This window comes from Pelodiscus sinensis, chromosome 2 (assembly GCF_049634645.1).
Source record: "Pelodiscus sinensis isolate JC-2024 chromosome 2, ASM4963464v1, whole genome shotgun sequence".
Lineage (NCBI taxonomy): Eukaryota > Metazoa > Chordata > Testudines > Trionychidae > Pelodiscus > Pelodiscus sinensis.
Window position 1 is genome coordinate 110,762,192 of NC_134712.1, and position 12,575 is coordinate 110,774,766.

The 12,575-nt window shown below is 41.6% G+C and overlaps 1 protein-coding gene across 1 annotated transcript in view; it reads left to right on the plus strand.

The window, feature by feature from the left end:
- Positions 1–12,575, plus strand: part of LOC102458814 (uncharacterized) — a 492,720-nt gene that overhangs the window by 62,097 nt on the left and 418,048 nt on the right. The gene's annotated exons all lie outside the window — the stretch shown is intronic.

Consider the following 12,575-nt stretch of genomic DNA (forward strand, 5'->3'; position numbering starts at 1 on the left):
TTCTGTGTTGTATCAAAGTCAAGAGTCAACTTTTTTTCTGCCAACTATAGTTTATGCAGACTTGGATAATAGTCCTAATTCCTATGGGCTGTAAGTCATCTCAATTCCATGCTGTGACGCGATAGGTGAATTCACTGCAGTGCTGTTCAGTGCATGTTTTTTGTGAGTTCCTTATGTATATGTGCATGGGAAGTACTGATTTGATATGCAAAGGATCCAGTGCTTGTGTCCAGGCTGTATGGATAAAATAGAAATAGGAGAGTTCTCTCATTTTCATAAGTAATATTAAATGAAGAATTGGCTAGAGGGGCATGTTAGTTGATATCATATGAAAGCCTGGTGATAGTTTTCAGTTAGCAATAATTACATTACATCTGCTGTGTACATAACAGGAAACTAATTCTTCTTATGAAGCTATAGTACATGGATACAGATTGTGACTGTTGTAGTGTTACATTTACTAACCACATAATTACATAGTTAGCCCCATTACAATGGGTCTTGAAATGTTACGATAAAGTGTATAATTACATCATTTACTCTTCAAGACACCCTGAAGATACAATATAAATAATGGGATCACAGAATCATAGAAATTAAAGATGAAAAAAATCCTATTAGGTCACCAGCAGCACAATATGAAAAATTCTAGTGCTTTTCTGTGCTGTATCTTTTCACCAGGAATTGCTATTTGAAAGTTTTTATTCTCGTTTTTAACTTTATTGGCCCAATTCCTCTATCTGGCTATTTGAAAATTGTACAATAATAATGAAACTAAATAAGTTGTGTTGCTATCCTTCCATCTGCATACCTCAAACCATTTTAGCAACGCTACCTGTTGTGAAGTTAAATTTCATAATCAGCTAATGATTAACTAATGGGCAAAAATTAAATATTTTTCCTTGTAGTGGAAAGTCCACCCACAAGTGGGATGCTGTAGTACCCATTTTCAGCTGGTATCCGTGAATTTGGGGGCTGTGCTGACTTCTTGTAGAAGGGAGAATGAAATTGCTTTTACTCCAGACAACATCTCATACAGCAGGTCCTTTTCACAGAGGATCAGCGCCAGCAGAAGTTTGTAATAAGCAAACATGATTCTGGGATGCATTAACAGGTGTGTTACGAGCAAGACACAAGAAGTCATTCTTCCACTCTACTCTGCGCTAGTTAGGCCTCAGTTGGAGTATTGTGTCCAGTTCTGGGCACTGCATTTCAAGAAAGATGTGGAGAAATTGGAGAGGGTCCAGAGAAGAGCAACAAGAATAATTAAAGGTCTAGAGAACATGACCTATGAAGGAAGGCTGAAAGAACTGGGTTTGTTTAGTTTAGAAAAGAGAAGATTGAAGGGGGACATGATAGCAGTTTTCAGGTATCTAAAAGGATGTCATAAGGAGGAGGGAGAAAACTTGTTCATCTTGGCCTCTGAGGATAGAACAAGAAGCAATGGGCTTAAACTGCAGCAAGGGAGGTTTAGGTTGGACATTAGGAAAAAGTTCCTAATTGTCAGGGTAGTTAAACACTGGAATAAATTGCCCAGAGAGGTTGTGGAATCTCCATCTCTTGAGCTATTTAAGAGTAGGTTAGATAAATGTCTATCAGGGATGGTCTAGACAGTATTTGGTCCTGCCATGAGGGCAGGGGACTGGACTCGATGATCTCTCGAGGTCCCTTCCAGTCCTAGTATTCTATGATTCTATGAATAGTGACTCTTGAACTTCATCTTTCCTTCCCTTTTTCTATAATTATCTATTTAACAAAGATTAGCCAACAATATTTTAATATTTGTTTTTAAAATAGCCATCTCCTGCCTTTCTCCTAAACATACTATGAGATGTCTCTGCAGAAATATAAGACAGAGAGGAGCACACATACATGAACTAACCTAGAAGTTGTCTGTCTCCCTTTGGTTTGCTCCCCATTTCCATTATTTCCCTATGGTTTCTTTCCTATCAGGTCCAACTCAGTCCATCCATATGATTTTCCATCTTCTCATTTCTGTTTACTGAGCCTTTTCCTCCCTCACCTTCCCCTTCTTTCTTTGAAAAACAGACTTTTCTTTTCTCTCATTCTTTACATAAGAACATAAGAACGGCCATACTGCGTCAGACCAATGGTCCATCTAGCCCAGTATCCTGTCTGCAGACAATGGCCAGCACCAGGTGCCCCAGAGGGAAAGAACACAACAGGTAATCCTCACGTGATCCTCCTCCAGGCACCCATTTCCAGACCAACAGAGGTTAGGGACACCATTCCTACCCATCCTGGCTAATAGCCATTGATGGACCTAACTTTCATGAATCTATCTCTTTTTTGAACCCTGTTGAAGTCCTAGTCTTTGTCTCATTCCTATTTGCAGCAGTAGCCAATGGCAATCAAAAGTGCGCAGGCAAAGCTACTATCTGAAAGTGTGTGCTGAGCCAGTTTATAGCAGAGAGCAAAAATTTAAAACAACCAATAGCCCTGCAATCAGCATTTTATAGCTTCATACTGCTTTAAGTAATGAATTCTCCCCACACACCTGTGAGGTAGGGTAAGCACGGTTACCCTGATTTATTTTACAGATAGGGAATCACAAATGATACAATATAATTTGCTACATGTAGTGCCTTGTAAGATGTTTTTCATTCTCTCATGCTTGCACTATTTCCCTTGTTATAATGGCTCCAGTGTATTATTATCAGCTTAGGCAGTTTGTATAAATCCTCTCCTTTCTGTGGTATGGATTTTAACAGTGTGGAGATCAGTTGTGCCAGTAGAGGCACAGCCCTGTATAAAGGGCTGTGGAGAAATCTGGAGGCTCTCTGGAAGGGATTATGCCTCAGGGAACCACAATTCCTTCTCAAGATATGCAGCCAGGGGCTCGTGCTATAGCTCCTTTAGGGGTGCAGTGGTGTCCCCCTCTTTGTAATTGACCAGCCCCACTAGCTACATCACTGTCACCTCACCAGCACACCTTGGCTTCTTGCACATAGCAGTGATGTTAAGAGAGCAGGAGGTGTGATTGTAACCCATTCTTAAGCAGCTAAGGGTCAGATGCCCAGCTGGTGTAAATCAGTGTAGCTTCACTTACTTTACTGTGCTAAGTGTTTGGCACTATATATTTTTCTTTGAACCAGCAGTGCAGCATTCCTTAAGAATGACAGAGAGGATGAGGTAACTAATTATGAAGCTGACTTAACTGCACACACAGGTTTATACAGGTTTGTATCACAAGCGTTCCCCTTTAGTTGCATTTAAAGGAATTGCATATTTTGTAAAAATGAAACGACGAAATGAAAAGTTTCAGTAGGAAAGGACAAGTGTGAATTGTGCCAATGAAATTAGTAGTGGCTGGTTGTGTCTCAGACCGATGTTTTTGTTGTTCCTATGCTGACTTCTTAATCATTACACAGAGCTGGACACTAGCAGTAGAATTGTGTCATGATATGCCGATAAAGAATACAGCTAATTTTGTGAGACAATAGTGTCCAGGATTGTCTTATGGTTTGAAAAGTTAGATAGAAACCTTGAAAGAGTTCATGCACCATTAGCAATAGGGAAAAAAGGGTTCTGAGCAAGCCCAAAGGGCATATTTCTGTCTATTATTCCCTTCATATAAAAAAATGTTGGAAGAGAACAGACACAAATCTATCAACTGGTTTGTGAAGTTAGTAAAATACCAAGCGCTGTAGTTATTAGCCCTGAGTGAGTATAAACAAGCACAAGTAACCAGTGATAAGTAATACCACTCCTTTTAATTTTATTAATCTTTTTTTGTTTTCTTCACAAAAAGCTGTGACCAAATGATGGTGCAGTAACAAACTAACTGGCATCAATGGACAATAACCTCCATTATATAAGAAGCAGTAAACATGTTCACTAAATAAACAGTATTTGGAGACACGTGAAAGAGGAGAAAAAGTGCCTTCTGATTAAACTTGTGTTGTTAAAGGCATTGGTTTCTCTTACCCATGCCTGATTACTGGGGCCAAGAAATGAAGACTAGTCTTTTACCAGTGCTTCTGAGCATGGACTACACTGTGTTCCATTCATTGGGAGATACATGCCTGAAGCAGAGGGCAGAATTAAGGCTCCTGTGTAAACGGTCACATTAAACTAGTACATTCTGCCAAATCCTGTCCTTATTCACGCTGGGGTACAGCAGCAATAAGGCCATTTGATTGCACTGGAGTTGCTTCAGATATCCAACTGTGAAATTAAGAAGAAATTTGGCCCATTTGGTCCATTAAGATTAAAGTACACTGTAATTCTGATTTCAGGCTGTGCTTTTATTTAAACCACATCTACAAACGTAGCTAATAAATGTTAGAGGGAACTAATTTACATACTAAAATCTATTAATCTAATCATACTCATTAGATAAGTCAACCAATAAAGAGGAAGTAAAGCAAACAGTGTGAAACAACAAAATGAGCTAACCAATCTAACTTAAATAATGACAGGCACCGCAATCTAAAACAAAAAATCACACAAGTTAACACTTAAACAGCATTTACAATTTCATCCATTAAATATGTACAACTACATCATTCTTCAGTTTTTCATACTCATTGTGAGACAAATAAAACCAAGGTTGGTTTTTTTTTAATGATTAACATCCTCCCAAGCATAGAGAGGACCCACAAATCCTCTCCACTACTTAAGCCCCATTGATGGTTGTGCAGGAAGAGATTGTGGGTGAAATGTGTGCATGGAAGGAATGTTGGTGGCACTCCTCTAAGAAAGAAGGGAGATCTGTACCACTGGGACTGCAAATTTGCTAATGACATACATTGGAATCCTTTTGAGGATACTAGAACAGCTATTCTGGCACATGCATCTGCTAGCTGCATACCTGCCTATGGATTGCCTATGGACCTTGGCTTCTATCCCCCATCTCCCTTGCTGTGTCATCCCCCTTGCTGTGTCATCCCCACAGAGTTCAGTCATTGTGCCAGGAACAGCATGGATTTCACCATGCATGGAAAGACAGCCTATTATTTAAGGCATGGCACTAGGAGCCCAGAGTTCTGGGCTGTGGCTGACAAGCACTCATTTTGCTGACTGTCTGGAAAATGTCGTTATGCTAAACATTTCTGTAGAACCTGCTCATATTTTTGGCGATCTCAGTCCAGTTTATAATGGACATATTGAAGGTGCCCCAAACTGCAAAATGATCCAAGAATTTAGCACTAATTGTCATTCTGGTTGACACTTTCTGTGGAGTGGCAAGGACAGAATGGATATGGAGTACCTGACCTCTTGCTCCTGCCAGTATAGTCCTCCTGCCCGTATAGTCCTCCTGCCCATGGTATTCTTTACACTGAAGTGTGGAGAGCTTGTATTGATCAGTTACTGGTTCTATTTAAAGATTACATAACTCCAACTACATGAACTTGAGCTTGCTGTTCACTCCAGCTTGCTATCTGTTTCTGCCATTCCCTGACACGGCTGCCCAATATGGGGATGACTGCTTTGATCTCTACATTCACTCTTCTGTATCCCAAAAAAGGAGTTGCTCTGTATACTGGCTGAGGATGATGTCCTAAGCAAGTGTTTAATGTCGTTACGTAGATGACCCCCATTTTCCAGAGCTGTCAGGCCATTCGACTTTTTCTTAGAGCAGTGAGAGATGTTCAGATGCTCATTTTTGGACCCTGGGACTCTGCTTGTTCATCTTCTGTCCTATTTAGATAACATCTGAGTTTAGTGGCTAGTCCCTCACTTGAGTGGTGATTTTACTTAAAATAAAAGGGATGACCAATTAGTACACCTTAAAGGTTTGTATGTTTGCATAATGGGAAATTGAAAAATACTCTTTTTAGAAACAGTTCTAATTTTTTTGATTTCTCATCCTCCAATACATGTTTTCCTCTTGCCTGTTATTCTTAGAGACTTTCACATGGAAATAGCATCTTTGTTTCTTAGGGCCTTCTTTTTAAAGTGCTCACAAGCCTGTTTCTAAACTAGAATTCACTAGAAAAAAATAATTAAACCACCTTACATGACACATCATTGTCATGATTTAAATAATGTCAGCATACAGCTGGGGAACTGTGCCAAACAGATAACAGTCCTTGCCCCAAAGAGATTACAGTTTCAGAGATGAGCAGGTTTAAAATGAAACCCCATACAGATGCCATTCTGATTCTGAAGATGTGAAAGTACTTTGCAAACAGTAATTAACTAAACTGTGAAGTAGATAAATATTGTATCTATTTAATGGGTGGGCAAGAGAGATTAGATGATATGTGCAAGATCACACACTGAATCCACACTGGGTATGGAAGGAAGAAGTCCTAAATTGAACTGTGCAGGTGCCTTTCCTGTCAAGACTGTCATCCTGATTTTCACTGCCCATTTGCTTTTGGAAATGCAATCAACTGCTTTTGTAAATTTAAAAGATGTGAAGCCTACTTTTACCAACAGACTCTTCTAGCTGCATGTACCCTGGCAATCTCCTAAAGTTGTAATTCTCTGTTTTGATGTCATCGTGAGCTGCTGATGATATGATTATTGCATTATATCACAAAGGATTATGATCCCAAGTGCCGTTGAAGCAGCAAGCATGGGTAAATTTTTAAGGGACATATTTCCAGTGACTATAAGAGAGAGAATAACACAATTTTTAGCTATTGCCTTCCTTTAGTATTTCACCCAATGGGCAAACATCACTAAATTTTTTAAAGAGTTCTGCTTTTAAAATACATTACCAATTAATAAGAATAAGAACATAAGAACGGCCATACTGGGTCAGACCAAAGGTCCTTCTAGCCCAGTATCCTGTCTGCCGACAGTGGCCAGCACCAGGTGCCCCAGAGAGGGTGGACTGAAGACAATGATCAAGCGATTTGTCTCCTGCCATCTCTCTCCAGCCTCTGACAAACAGAGGCCAAGGACACCATTTTATCCCCTGGCTAATAGCCTTTTATGGACCTAACCTCCATGAAATTATCTAGCTTCTCTTTGAACTCTGTTATAGTCATAGCCTTCACAGCCTCCTCTGGCAAGGAGTTCCACAGGTTGACTACATGCTGAGAGAAGAAGAACTTTCTTTGATTAGTTTTAAACCTGCTACCCATTAATTTCATTTGGTATCCTCTAGTTCTTCTCTTTAGGGAACTAATAAATAACTTTTCTTTATCCGCCCTCTCCACACTACTCGTGATTTTATAGACCTCTATCATATCCCCCCTCAGTCTCCTCTTTTCTAAACTGAAAAGTCCCAGTTGCTTTAACCTCTCTTCATATGGGACCAGTTCCAAACCCCTAATCATTTTAGTTGCCTTTTCTGAACCCTTTCTAAGGCCAAAATATCTTTTTTGAGGTGAGGAGATGACATCTGTACACAGTATTCAAGATGTGGGCGTACCATAGTTTTATACAGGGGCAGTAAGATATTCTGTGTCTTATTTTCTATCCCTTTCCTAATAATTCCTAGCATCCTATTTGCCTTTTTGACCTCCGCTGCACACTGCGTGGAAGTTTTCAGAGAACTGTCCACGATAACTCCAAGATCTCTTTCCTGTTTTGTCGTAGCCAAATTAGCCCCCATCATACTGTACGTATAGTTGGGGTTATTTTTCCCGATGTGCATTACTTTACACTTATCCACATTAAATTTCATTTGCCATTTTGTTGCCCAGTCACTCAGTTTGGTGAGATCTTGGAGTCCCTCACAGTCTGCTTCTGTCTTGACTATCCTAAACAGTTTTTACTTCTGTAATGGTTTAAATACTTTTACTTCTGTAATGCTTTCCATACAAAATATCTAAGAGCCTTCTGCATTTATTTATTCTGAGAACATATCTTTATATATATATTACCTAGATTTTACTAATGAGAAACTGTTGCACAGAAACATTAAGGGCCTGACAGCTTAAAGTTCTTAAGGTGATATTTGTACATGGAAATAGACTATTTAGGAAGTAACTGGCCAATTCTGTGTACAAATACACAGCACGTGCACATTTGTATGTGTATACCAGGAGTTTGTGCATAATAGTGCACCTTATTATCAAGTGACTATAGGGTTCGAAAGGACCACAAGGGTCATCTAGTCTAATCTCCTACCCAGGTGCAGGGTTAATTGTATCTAAACCATCCAAGACAGAGGGCTATCCAACTTCCTTTGGAAAACCTCCATCAGAGGAGCTTCTACAACCTGCCTAGGCTGTCTGTTCCATTGGCCTATTCTTATAGTTAGGAATTTTTTCCTGCAATTTAATCTAAATCTGCTATGCTGTGGGACTGTATTAAAAGCTGGGCTGATGGTGAAGTATACTGGGTCTACCCTCTCCCCTAAACCAGTTACCCTGTAAAAGAAGGAAATCACGCTGGTGTGGATGATTTGGTCTTGGTGAATCCATGCTGTCTGCTAGTGGTTCTCACCCAGGGATAAGTGAACCTGTAGAAGTACCGTAAAATTTTGAGTATAATTCACACCTATGTATAATGTGCATCTGCCTTTTAAAGGTCAAAATTCTTGAATAAACTAAACTTTTATCTATAATGGGCACCCCTGTTATACTCGAGATTTTAAGGTATGCATAGGAAGGAAGGGGCTCGCGCCTGCCGCTGCGCCCCCCGCCCAGTTGAGCTCACACCTGCTTCAGGGTCCCGCTGCCCAGCTCAGCTTGTGCGCGCTGAGCTCACGCCTGCCGGGGTGTGTGTGTGTGTCTCCCCCACCCAGTTGCAGGCGCGCTGAGCTCATGCCTGCTAAGTGAGCCTCCCCCGTTCAGCTGCCGATGCACCGAGCTCGCGCCTGCTGAGGGAGCCTGCCAGCCCCCCCACCCCAGCCCAGCCCGTGCCTGCCGAGGGTGAGTTTAAAACTTTTTAAAAATACCTCCTATGGATAATGCGCACCCCGACTTTGACATTAAAAAAATGGGAAAAAAAGTGAGCACTATACTTGCAACTTTACAGTATGTAGAGGAGTTCCAGAGGGTATATCAACCCATTTAAATATTTGCCTAGTTTTACAATAAACTACATAAAAAACACTAGAAAAGTCAGTAGAAACTAAAATTTCATAGTCAATGATTTGTTCATGCAGCTTTGTGTACTTTATATTGAAATGTATAGTAAGTATAACATTTATATTTCAATTGACTTGCTTTATAATTATAAGGCAAAAATGAGAGAGAAAGCAATTTTTTCAGTTATAGTGTGCTGTGACTGTTTTTTGTCTGATTTTTGTCTGATTTTGTAAGATTTTTAAATGAGGTTAAATTTGGGGGTATGTAAGACAAGTGAGACTTTTGAAACGGGGACAGTTGTCTGGAAAGGGTGAGAGCCATTGTGCTAGTGATCATCTAGTGATCCTCTATGTATTCGCAAATAGAATGTTTTATACTTCGCTCTAGCAACTTCCCAGATATTCAAATCAGGCTGACTGGTCTATAGTTCCCCAAATCTGACTCCCCTCCCCACCTTTATACAGATGGGCACTATGTTAGCTCTTCCTCAGTCTTCCACAACCTCGCCTTGCTAGTATTATTGTCAGTGATGCTCAGATTTCTTCATCGAATTCCTTCAGTACTCTTGGGTAAATATCATCAAGCCCCATTGATTTGAATTCCTTAAAACTGGTCAGAAGATCTCTGATGTGTTCTTTACTTATCCCTCCCCTTTGTCTGTGGTAACGTCACTAGTCATCCACTCACATGTTATTTTGTGGGAGAAGACTGAATCAAAGCAGACATTAAGCAGTGCGGCTTTCCTATCATGTTCCATTACCAGCTCACCTTCTCCACTGAGCAGTGAACCCACACCATCTTTGAGCTTTCTTTTTCTGTCTGACATGTTTGAAGAATCTTTTGACTTGCCCCAGATAACACAGGAAGTCTTGTGGTGGGGAGGGAGAAAACCCGGACTGGTCGGATCCAGCCACGAGACCATCTTTCTCCTCTAATCGTCTTTTATCCTCCCCCTTTGATTTTGAGCTGATTACAATGAACTGCTGGGTGCACCATGTCTCATCTAGAAACACTAGCACAGACTTGTTCTGCTAGATCTCCCCACCAGCCCCCAGAGCTTCAGACCTTTTTGGTTCTAAAATGCTTTCCATGTGAGTATGCATGGAAACTCCTTTTTTCTTTTGTTTTAATCATTCACAGGAGGGAATAATACCAATTTATGTAACGTGATCTCATCCTATTCAGTATTTCATTCTGCTCCTGCCATATATTATTTTTTCCTAGTAGGAAAAAGGGATGGGTGACTGGGAAACCTGGGTGTTCAAAATGAAAGGGTTTTCTGGGTTTTTCTAGTTGTGTTTTTCATCTTTTCTAGGCCCCACAATACCATGAATAGTTAGTAGGGGTTATAGGTAACCTGTGGGAGTCGACTAGAACCTGTGCTGCCGAGGTTGGGGAATGGCTCCAAACAGGTTGCCTCCTAAAATCAATGGGAGTTAATAGAGTTGGCAAACAGGCCCCTGACATATAAATGCGATGCACATTTATAGCATTCATCAGCCCTGAATACAGGCAGCCCCTGGGTTACATGGATCCGACTTACATCGGATCCCTACTTACAAACGGGGTGAGGCAACCCTGCACTAGCTGCTTCCCCCCAGCAGACCAGGGAGACGCGGAGCGGCTTTTCTCAGCAGACACCTCAGCTTGAGAATAAAGGACTGAGGGAAGTGAGGTGTGGGAGAATAAAACTGAGCTCTGGAGAAATGTTTGGCTAGACTTTCCCCTACAATATGTACCAGATCCAACTTACATACAAATTCAACTTAAGAACAAACCTACAGTCCCTATCTTGTATGTAACCCGGGGACTGCCTGTACTCTGCTCCACACACTGCCCTTGCTGTTCACCTCCTTTGGTGCCGTCATGGCCATTTGTACTTTAAGTTCAGGACCTTTTGGATTTGCTATTTTCTTCATTTCATCTTCATTTTACTGATACCATGCTCATGTCTCCCCGCAGACCTCTTCCCTCCCCTGCTTAACCTAGAACTCTGCTGCCTGCTGCCACTGAGAAACTGCATGCAGCGGGCCTGGAGAGAGTGGCGGGGTGGGCCAGAGTGTACCAAAGCAGGTTGCCCAGGTGCTCTAGCTCCCACTGCCCGCATGGTGAGGGGGGGAAAGGTGACCTGTGCTGCCACCCCGCTCCAGGCCCTGTAATCCCCCTAAGTCCTTCCCATCCATAGCGCAGGGTCTGGGGCTGCTGCCCTAATTCGTCCTATGAATGGGACAGCTCTGGTCTCCGTTTTAGTTCCTTTTTGCTAAATAACATCTGTACCCAACTTATCCAGAGTGATTATCTCAGAGACTCACTAGCCCTTTTGGAACATTTTAAAACTGTCAATATCATTTCTGTAATGCTGTGCTGAGAATAGTAGGTGATGCTCTAGGATCCCGATGGTCCCCTCGAGTGTGGATTGGAAATGGATACCACAGGTAACAGCAGTCAAAATCTGATACTGAGGCTTGACAGCTGTTACTTTCTCTGAAGATTCCTAGTCATTTTGTGAAGATTCAGTTTGGGAGATTATTCCAGGCCCGCAGGTGCCAGTGTGCGCTTCTAATACAGATTTTTCTCCTTGCTGTATGCTCTTTAAATTCATTGTTAGCTATTGGGTATCCTGAGAGCCAATGCTTTAGGTTATATTCCATACTCCAGCAAGATACCTGCTTGGATCTGTAGATTTCTGATTTCCTACTCTTCAGGTTCACAGATCTCAATCTATAGCCCTTACAGCTCCATTGTATTCCCCATTGGGGCTGGATATGTCACAGCTGCCTTGTACTTCTTGTAACTTCTTCTTACCCGGTTGATAGCTGGTCCACTCACCTTCCCTCCCCACTCTGCAAGTTATTCTTTTTGGTAGTGCTCTTACTTTGTGACAGCCCTTTGGCCCAATCTGTGGCCTCAAAAGGTCAGAGAGCACTTTGCTAGATTTCACTGCTGGCTTCGGTTCCCAAGGAATGATGTGATGCACTTTGCATAGCTTCCTTTGCATGCACTCACGGAAGAATCTTTTTTCCCCTCTGCTAATGCACACTTTTCTGTGCAGGGTTAGAAGCCCAGCAGGCGTGGTTTTGCTAGTCCTTGATACAGTACAGCTATCAGTCCTGGGGCTGGTGGGAATTGGGAGTGGAGCGATTGAGACATTCAGCCTCTTGCTCTCATATTATTCACATCATCACTGTGCCGCCAATACTTTAACAAGGGACTCGTCTGGAATCTCTGCCCCTTAGCCTGTGATAAACGTGAGTGTACAAGAGGTGCAGATAATTGCTGAGAGGAGGGCTCAGCACTGGGGACTCTATTTGTACTTTATTATATAAATGCGGATGGTTTTGTTCCTGAAACACATATGCTGTGTATTTATAGTGTAGCACAGGGTTGTCTGTGTGATATTTAAAAGGTGACGTCAGCTGAGATTAAGATCTGGGGGAAGGTTTCAGGTGTATTCTCCCCTGGGAATTATGATTACTTTTTAAAATCCTGACACACGGCTTATTCCAGTGCGTGCCAAGTAAAACACAATTGCTCTTCAGCAGTATTTTTATGAGCCTCGGGGGTAAGTCATGTCTGGCAGCAGGGATGATTTAGCAGTACGCATTGAGAAGGTGAGCT